Source organism: Arachis ipaensis, chromosome B8, assembly GCF_059453495.1.
Source record: "Arachis ipaensis isolate K30076 ecotype BB chromosome B8, ASM5945349v1, whole genome shotgun sequence".
NCBI classification, from domain to species: domain Eukaryota; kingdom Viridiplantae; phylum Streptophyta; class Magnoliopsida; order Fabales; family Fabaceae; genus Arachis; species Arachis ipaensis.
In genome coordinates, this window is record NC_142443.1 from 10,247,808 (window position 1) to 10,257,893 (window position 10,086).

At 44.3% G+C, this 10,086-nt stretch overlaps 1 non-coding gene across 1 annotated transcript; it reads left to right on the top strand.

The window, feature by feature from the left end:
• Positions 1 to 9,640: 9,640 nt before the first annotated feature.
• TRNAY-GUA (transfer RNA tyrosine (anticodon GUA)) lies at positions 9,641 to 9,723 on the top strand. Its single transcript has one exon. It is a non-coding gene; the product is annotated as a tRNA-Tyr (tRNA).
• Positions 9,724 to 10,086: the final 363 nt, after the last annotated feature.

Below are 10,086 nucleotides of genomic sequence, written 5' to 3' on the forward strand. Positions count from 1 at the left end.
GAAGAGCGACTTCCACTTCATAGTTGCTTTCTCCAACTGAGAGGTAGACTGCTTAGTTGGGGCGGGAACTCATACTGCAATAAGAGGGTCTGCTAGACGAAAGATTAGCCTCGGACCCTATTCGCTCACATGCATGGATGAGAAGAAAGAGGATCTCGGGAGGGTCAAACTTTGGACCTCGGAAAGGGCCTCTGAAAGTGGGTATAGTCCCTCTTAGGAAAGGACATCGTGTGGTACTCTTTCATTGGCTAATGTGAATAGTAGGGGCTAAAGGCGAGTGAAGTGAGATCCGAGCTAGGTTAACTTCTTCTCTTATGAAATGGATAGTTAGAGGCGTGATCTATTCTATAAACAGATATCGGAACAGAGATTGAAAGCAGGAACCAGAGATCAAACTCCATAGTGTGAAATCCCGTGATTTGAGCCTATCAGTATGGGATGATATCATAGGCTTCCCTTGGTTCGCTCGGTGTAGGTATCACCTTGATGCGCGTAGCTATTGCCTTGATCCTTTGGTCTGCTCGGGTCATTCCATTGATACGCTCATCGGGCTCGTCGTTAGGGCTGACAAGGAGAGGAATCATTCCCATCGAATCTCTTCTCCCAGATCTTCTTTGTAGTCCAACTTGGTATATGTAAGAATTCATGCTCAGTTGGGGGAATAGTGTGACTTGGCTGCTTTCTTCGATAAATTTATTATTCTTTTTTTCCTCTGTTTTGTAAGTGAACGAAAGGCTAACATAAGCTAGAGTGGAACGATTTACTTTTCTATCTTGATGGCTAGAAAGCCGTCCGGCCCTACGTTCCGGATAAGCCGGATAAGCAGCATCTCAGAAGGAAAGTCTCAACCCTTTGCTACGAAAGTAGGCTATTCTTCCCAGAGAAAAGGTTTCATATCATATAAAGGTTTGGCACCTAGTTATCTTTATTTAAGTCGGCCTGACTCGGGCTAAGTTAACAACTAGTTGACCTTTCCCAAGGAAACTTCTTTCCCTGGAGCAGCAACTGAAAAAAGACCGGGTATGTCTGAAAACCTGAAACGGATTCGTTAACAACATATAATAGATATACCCCAGATACCATTTGAACCAGAGCTGAAACCTTTCGCTTCGCTCTAGTGACTACGTTCCTCGAGCAGGGAGTGGTCTTGTCTTTCCGGGGGCAGCCCTTGAGACCACACCATCTACGACCATCATACATAAGACTTTGGGCCTATCTCTAGCTCTAGATAAAGGCTCTCTCTATCTAAAAGGGTAGTGAGTTACTGTCGAAGTGTCAGGCCTTTTCGATTGATCAAGTTTATCCGTCATGTCTGGCTGTGATACAGTTGGCGGGAAACTCCGGGTGGGGCGGTCAACTCACTTACTTAATATAGTATCTCCTGGATTAAGGGAGACTATACCCTGTGCAATGACTTTTCCGCTTTTGCATCTACCATTACTGGCAGTAAAGCCTCCATCCAGTAGATCTTAAGCTAGGATTCTCGAATGGGGAGAGCTACTCCCAGAAGACTAAGACTGCTATTATCAATATAAAGCGTAGATACATTAGAGCTCGCTCTTCTCTAAGACCATCTCAAGGTCCTCTATTTCCAGCTAAAGGAAATAGAGAGTCTAAGCCCTTGTCCCTTTCTCTCCCTGCTTGCCTCACCTAAAAAGCCTAAAAAGGCAGGAGGCTTAGCTACTAGTCCGAAAGCCAGAAGCCGAAGGAAAATGAGACTCGCTAAGACTAGGGAAAGAGCGGCTAGCTAACTAGCTGATAGAGATGGCAGAGCTCCTTTCTCACTAAGAGCAGCAAAGGCGAATACCACTACCTTGGCTCCCTCCTTTGCTGATAGAGCGCCATAAGTCGGATGCAGGGGCCTAACCTAATAAGATCGGCAGAGGGGAGATGGTTGATAGCTTAGGTTTAGCAACAAAATTGGGGATGGGGAGCTCCTTTCATATTGTATCAGAATGACAAGGCAAAAGATATGGGCTGAGTCTAGCTTGGGACGAGGCTTAGAGAAAGGTAGTTTGCGAGAGAGATGGCCAGGCAGTTCTTAAGATCAGCAACTCGGCGGATAGAGAGCTTGAGCCCAATGGACTTCTTATTGATGAATCTCGCGACCTCTTAGCTAGAGACTGGGAGAGAGGGGAATTTCTGCGTAGATGGACTTGCCAAGCTAGGGCTTCATATCAACTCGGTACAGTCTTCAGAGATCCGCCAGAGTTCATTACTTCTTTACTCTTTTCAGATCTAGTGGGTCTTGCCCTCCCACCCGGGCTAAGGTTCGGTCTAGTCCTTTTTAAGTTAAGGCAGTGTAGTAGATTACCTTACTACATTTAGTAACTCAACTCAAATGCAACTCTACCTTCAGCCAGAAGGAAATTAGAAACTTATTACCAACGCGGATTAGCTCTTAAGACTGCTCCGCTCACTAGGATACCGTCTTACGCTGTACCCGGTCTCAGACCGGACAGCACGAAACTACTCTCTAGCTCTTTCTGTAGCTAATCGAGGAGAAGTTCTCTAGACATCCCTGGTTGTTACCATTTTAGGAAGTCAACTCTTGCCACTCCTACCTCAGGTTATCCGGTATCCGGAAATTCGATCCTCATAGCAGGAAGAAAGGGGAACTCCTAGCTTAAAAGCTCATAGCTGCGGCTGCCCAGCTTTCCTTATAGCCAATCCCGTGCCCAACTCTTGGGTTTTTGAGAAGCTCACCCCCATCGCGATTTGGGAACTCACACAACATCCTTAATCGAATGGCGCCACTGCAAAACTGGAAACCTAGAAAGAACACCTTCCTAATCTCAATGAAGAAAGACTTTCCAGCAAGCAATCAAATAGGTTCAAGCACCTCTACTTTCAGGTTCAGGCAGTTCCTTTATTGAAGTTTTTCGGGTAGAGGGGCATGGATTGAATCTTCTTATTAGCCCCTGATCCCATCCTTTCTTCTCTTAAGATCTTTCTAGTTAAAAAGTCCTTCTTCTTTAATCGGTCGCACCAACTTGTTCCCGCTTTGGGATGGGAACTAGGTTGGAATTCAAAGAAAACACATGCGAAAGGCAGCGTGATGACAGTTGATCTTTGGCTTACTTACTAATTGTGGGCACGAAACGGAAATAGAGAAGTTAAGCAAATAACTAATTGGCGTGGGGGAGGAAAATCCTCTTTTGCACATCCTTTAGTTTAGTTGGGCTAAAAACTTCTCCGCTGGGTCGGAAGCCTTTGAGTGTACAAGGGGTACAGAAAAACCTTACCTGTTCGAAAAAGAGAATCTTGACCCTTATTTCATAGGGCTGGGAATGGGAACAAGAAGAATCGCTAACAACCAGAAAGAGGTCCTTTTGGCTTTTTTTCTCTAAGTAGCTTTGGTAAGCTATTGCCTTACCAACTAACTAATAAAAGGAGTAGTAGTAGCAGTCGCCCCTCCTCGGGCGGATTCCCCTTTTTACTCCTAAAACGAAGGATCGAAAGAAATCTCTCGTACTTTTTTTTCTTTAGTACTAAAAAGGCGAGCTTTCCTGGCATATCAGATGCCATTTCACCAGCTTCATTATCTGACTTCTCACCTGGGCTAAGCCCCGAACTTGGGACTACATAAAAAAAAAGAAAATCCCTTCCCATTAGCAGAGTACGAGTCGGGAACATCAAGAAAAACCTAAGCTCGCGCCTTGGAAGACAATAGACTTATTGGTACCTAGATAGCGCCTCCTAACACGGGAAAGAAAAAGCTGCTGGGTTACGGACAAAAAATACTTATTTGAAAAAAAACCAGATTCCGTAGACTCGAACGCGACCAATTAACAACACTCCATTCTAGTCTCAAGATTTGGAACATTACAACCATATTGCCGATAGCGCTCTTTTCGTTTTTCGTCCCATCATCTGGTAACCGCCGAATGATCCACAAGAAAGGTGGCAGGAATCAAACCTAGCTTGTGTAGCCCCCTAATGGTTTAGGTAAGCAAGCCTCCATAGCTTTCTGCGCCCCAACGGCGCCTTTCCTTTCGATCATTCAACTAGGTGTGATATACCAAATTCCAATTCTGAGAATGTCTTTCCAGAAGGGTATAGGACTGACAAAACAACCTCAACCGAATAAGCCGAAACCACAGAAGGATAAGAAGAAAGGGCATAAAGCTAAGCAAAGGAAAGCTATTTCTCGCGCAACGTGCCACTGATGTGTGCCCTAAGGTGGTTAGTTACCAATGAAGACGTGAGTCGTCGAATTGGATCTGTACAATTTCTCAATCCTGACTGCTGCTTGTTTTATAGTGCGTACAACTATCGTCCGCAGTCAACCTTACTTCGGTACAGAGGATTGATGTGTCATGTTCCTAACCATAGGATTGCTCCACTAGAGAGGTCGGGCATTCATTACTACAATTACCAGCATCTCTTCTTTCCCTGCTCCAATATGAGTTGAGATTCTCAGAGTTTAGAGTAAAGTATGAGTAGAATGTCAGAGGTCTTCTAGGGTCACTCTCCTCATTTATTCAATGCTTTGGAGGAAGAGGGGCAGCAGACAAGGAGAGCACTTGGCATTGGTTCATTTCATGCTACGATGCCGTCTCCCCATCTCTGGTTGAAGCAGGGATGAGACCCTATAGTCTCTATCCAGTGCTCTTCCGGCTTGGTATCCGTTTAAGTCTCAATGTCTTTCCTTCCCTGTGTATGATATGAGTTTTGAGTAGTCGATGAGACTAGTCAGGATTCTCCTATAGGTATAATCCTTGTCTTTGTTCTTTTTTCAATGCTTGAGGGACTTCTGTCAATGCTCCGGGTACTACTAGGCACAACATAGCGAGAAGTCGTTCTGCTCTGTTCAGCTATCCCTAGGAGTGCTAAGGTTCAAATCCAATTCGTGAGAAGAAGCCAAGCGAGAGACTATATCAAAAGAAAATGGAATTTCCGAGAAAGAGATCAAAGCGAGGAAATTGAGAGGTGATGAAGCTGTAGTGGCTCTCCCCCGGTTTGTATTAGTGAGAAGGGCCAGAGATTCGTTTGTCTTTTGTCTCATGCAGGGCACCTTTTCTTTATACTAAGCAGTAAGCGTAGTTTTTCCCCGGGTAATGCATGAAATAAGGGGCTTCTTGTTGCCCTTGTTTCCTGGAATCGAGACTCGGAAGGTTTTTCTTATGGCTTGTTTTTCCCCTCCCACTCGATCTACGGATATCTATCTAATGCGGCGCGTTGCGATTCGTCTTTTTTTGAAGAAATGGGCACAAAGCCAGGCATTTAGTGATGGGATAGATATAGAACCAGAATCGGCTGCCAAAAGGACCCCGTTTGTGGTTTAAGGCTAAGTTCATTCTTCGATATATCTCACTCGAGATGTAAGTTTACTAGTCTTCTAGTCCCTACCCCTGCATCTATCTCATTCGCTGAGATAGGTTTCATTCAAAGAGAGCGCGACCCCTGCTCAACAATGGTCACCGAGATATGCCATCCATCTGAACTACCGCCAATAAAGAGAAGGGTGGGTATAGAAAAGAAAGAGAGGATATACTTTATTCCCCCCAAAAAAGGGTTCTACTAAGGTTCAATTCCTTAGCTATCTCTAGTGGTATTGTTTCCACTCCTCGTCTAAGGTATTGGCACCGAAACGGGGTCTGCGGGCCGGCAACCCGACCAGCTAAGAGCCACTCAAAGCTTGAGGAAGAATACGATATCACTAAAGCAACCTTGAAAGCAACGCGTAATTGCTTGCTGCACTTCGCGCGTGAGAACAGTGATTGAGGAACCAGCGCTTCGCCCCTTCGCATGAAGCAGTTTCTTGCCGCCTAATGCATGCTCCATCGAGTAGGGTACGAGAGAGAAGGGCTCTTTGAGGGGAAGAAAATTCTTTTCTCATAATCATTCAATAGAAAGCAAGTTGCTAGCCTAATCCCAAGCATTATAACAATGGCAGATCTCTTCTTTCCTTTCTTCATAGCGAAATTAAAGAATTGCCTAAAGATTCAAGTTATTACCAGATCAGCTAACATAACATTATTTATAAAAACAATCTCTTTTAATAACCGATCGTAGAATAGAAAAAGTATTCTCTCACGGAGGAGCAACTGAAAGGGCTAACCCCCCAAGTAATTTCGTCTCATCGAGAAAGAAATGTTTTGGCACGCGAAGCATTCTTTCAAAATGATTTCTAATCGGCAAGCATTTTAGAGAGCTCTTTCAGGGAATACTCTCGATCGCGTTGTCGGCCCCCAACCCAAAGAATTTATCCCTATTGAGTTTCACAAAGTCCCATTCTTGATCTGGGTAAAGAGATTTCATCTCCGCGATGATTTCATTTTTGATTTCGAAATGGTTAGTAGCCAGGTCCCTTAAATGGGCTTGCTGCTGGTGCCGGTGATGCTAGCTCTTAAGGATCTGTCCTCTTCTTTGCCTTCATTTCCTTGCTCAACGCCTTTTTCTTGTCTTTATCGGGTCTTTCTGTCTGATGATTAAGGCCTTTTGCCTTTAGAAAAGGGCTTTTTAAAGGAGAGAAAGTCTTGATAGGAGAAAGTGGTGCTATACGCTATAAGAGAGAGCTAAAAAGAGGTGGACTGGACTTGCTTAAGCTTGAGTTCTTTCATAGGAAGGAATATAATAAGGCAGTTGGTTTACATACCATAGAGCAGGCGCTTTCATATAACTAAGGAAAAGAGGACAAGAAATGAGAGTTTATGCCGCCTTCTTTCCTAGCTCTTTTCCTATACCCTGTTGTTGAAAATGACTTATGTAGTCTTGGATACGGATATAACTTGCTCTAGAATCAGTATCTATTGAATCAGGAGGTGAGTGAGATTGTTAGAATTGGCAAAAGATCTTCTTATCTGGCAAATAAGAGCCCACCAATTCTTTAAAGACCTTGCTCGTAAGCCTGGGTGCTAGCGCTTGGCCTTGGAATCTCAAACTGATGAGAGAGAGTCTGGATACTTTCTTACGAGGTATGCGAAGCATAGAGCTGTGTGCCGGGCAAGTAAGTTTGAAACATTTTGTAGTGTGAGTACTTTTTCTTCCTCTTCCCTCGCCCAGGCAGGCTAACGGGGGGTAGGGCATAGTTGGGGGGCTCAATCGAAGAAAGATGGTGTCAGTGACCAGAGAAGGTCCCTCTTTCTTTAGAGAATGCCAAGCTAATCACTCGTCAATAAGCAGCAGGAGAGGAACTGTGTTCATTAAATCATAGATTGAGATTTGGAAAGTGTGTTACTAGTTGAATTTCTCTGAGACCCTCTGTCTTTGACCCCTTATTCTCTCCTCGTCGGGCTTGGGCATACTAATAATTGTAATTCAATAATGAATGAAACTTTTTAATGACCAAAGTGGCTGTTGGGGCAAGCATGAAAGGCAAATAAAAGGCTTTAGCAGCCTAAACTAAAACTAAACAGAATGCCTCCAGGCAGGCCACCGAAGACTTTTTCTCGGAAGGAGGGAAATGACATAAGAGGGGATTCCCACTCTCTTCTCTGGTATTGATGCCACCTCAAAACCTATATTCTCAGAAGCTTTCCTCTCCGCCCCGCTACTTTAAGGCTTTGTCGAGCTTCTTTCCTGGCTTGATGAAGTGAAGTTACTCGCAGCAACTCTTCGAACCTATACTAGCTCCTTAAACTCCTCTCCTTGAAAGACTGGATGAATCAGAAGAGCTACTTTCAGTCTTAGCCCTAGCGTGGGTGAGTGGTTTATTGAGCACAGGCCCTTCCACTCTGTCGATACCATTCCTTGTCACTTCGAGAATGTATTCAAAAAGTAGCTATGTCTCCCTATACCCTAAGGCTAGCTGTGTCCCCCTCCAACCAATTAGTCTAGTCGAGCAGCCTTCGCTCCAACACTTATTAGTCGAGTAGTAGCCCCCTCTCCTGCACCTGCACTTCTGAGATTGATTGGTTGAACCAGGAGTCTCATCCCCCTATAAAAGACCTAAAAGTTCTTGTTATGACCAGCCGAAAACAGGTCCTGACGATGCCTTCTAACCGTCCTTTTACCCTATTCCCGCTTATGCTTACTTCATGGCTGATAAGTCTACAGATGCTTGACGCCCCGGAATAGCCTTGCTTTCACGTTCCCCCTCTTTCCTTAGATCAGGTTAGCGCTTATGCTGCTTTACGCAACTATATTCAATCAATTGAGTAGAGAGGGCAATTGAATCAGTCGTCATCCTTCGCTCTTGTGGGACTCGAATCCACTACTACATAGGCTTTTTTTTTCCTTGTTCTACCGAGATGAACTAAAGAGCGTGAAGGTATTTAGTCTTATTCGATTATTATTAACCGAACTCCACGCCATAAGTCAATAGCAAAATGAAGAGTATACAAAGCCGTGTTTATACATGAGTGGAAGGTCACTCTGCTGACCGAATCCTCCTAAAAAAAAGGCCCCTCCAGAGGGGAACCGCTCCACATATATTAAGGAACGAGCCTTCACTGATGCTGCTGCTGCTACAGGTCTTGACACCAAAAAAGCTGTCGATAGAGTGAAAGCAAGCATGCCGAGCCGGGACGATCCAGTCACCCGGAAACAAAAAGAAAGAAGAGGAGTGGAACGCACTAGAAAAAGACTGACGATGACTCTTTTACCTAAAGGACCCATCTTGTCAGTCTCGAGGTCTTTCTTGTATCACACAAGAAGAAAAAAGAAATTGGAATTCATTCAGCCGATAATTCTTATCAAATTGCTTCTTCCATTCCTTATTAAACGAATTCGGCCAGAGATAGGCATTCAGATTCGTTACTTGGGGCTCGGCTTCAGCCGGTTCAGATTGAGAGGGAAAGAGCAGCCCGCTTCTTAGAATGATGCCTGTTGTATGATCTATCTATCGGATTTTATTATTCTATTTTCGGTGCTGTTTTTCAGCGAATGAAAGAAAGCGCTCCACTCGCACTGCAACTCCAAAGGTTTTTTGTTCTTACTAAAAGTCGATCAATGCTAAGGCACGATCCTCTTTCTTCTTAGAAAAGGTTGCTGACAGTGATTTCCCCGAACAGGGGCAACTTCAGCTTTCAGCTGGCGGATCAATGCCACAGCTTCCCCTCTCGGTTTTCCTAACAAAAGTGTCAGTGGGTACCGCGCTTGCTACCAGACTAAGAAAGTGGAGCAATAGACGTTCCACTTGTCCTCTTCCTTGCCCTTATTCGTCGCAACAGCCCCTCACAGCTGAGTGAAAAGCTGCCTACTCTGTAAGAAGCATTCGCATCCTATTTAAAGCAACTGCTTGGCTGAAAGCCTACTACTTATTTTATTTATGCCCCATGCATCCTTTCTTTGGTCAACAACCAAAGGTAAAGAAGAGGATCCAAAATAACGTATAGAAAGATGGTCTATCTAGTACAGTACGATCAAGTCATTCACTTCGCTAGGTCTTTCTATTAGAGCGGGTAGTGGAAATTGCTCCGCTTTCCTGTTTCCTTTGTGCATCTTTCTTTTCCCATGTCGGCGCTGCCGCATGCCTTTGATCAATAGAACAGGAAGAGGAGTCAGCCAAAAAGAAAGAACACCAAAAGTAACGACCACCAAGATACGCATAGTGATTCGATCTTTTGATCACCCATTTTTGGAAAACCATTTTGGGCCTTACACACGGAAGATTGGATTGCATGAATCACGAGTCTTATATACTGTGTTACGATCACCTTATATTGATCATTGAGGGGGGCCTCGGCCCAGGAAGGGGAGAGTGGCCGAGTGGTTAAAAGCGACAGACTGTAAATCTGTTGAAGTTTTTCTACGTAGGTTCGAATCCTGCCTCTCCCACTTGTTTGTTGTAGACTGAAGAGTTTCCCTTTAAGGGGGTTAGCGTAAAATCGAGTTAAACGAGAGGAGCGAATAAGGAGAACTTCAAAACTCTTTCACTATTCATACGCACCTGCATCCGCAGCTAATTCTTGAAAGTAGTTTCGTTTCCTTATTTTATACGCACGAGGCTAGAGGTTGAGTTCTACACCGATCCCTTCTGAATGAGTGGCTCTTTATGCTTTCTATTTCTATAATATAATAAGTAAGGATTCTTCGCCCTGAGGCCGCTTTTCAGGATGCTCTTTTAATAGCAATGTTAGGGTCAAGTAATTCATTGATGGAGCCGACTTTTTTGATGATAGGAATAGCCGTTCTCTTAGT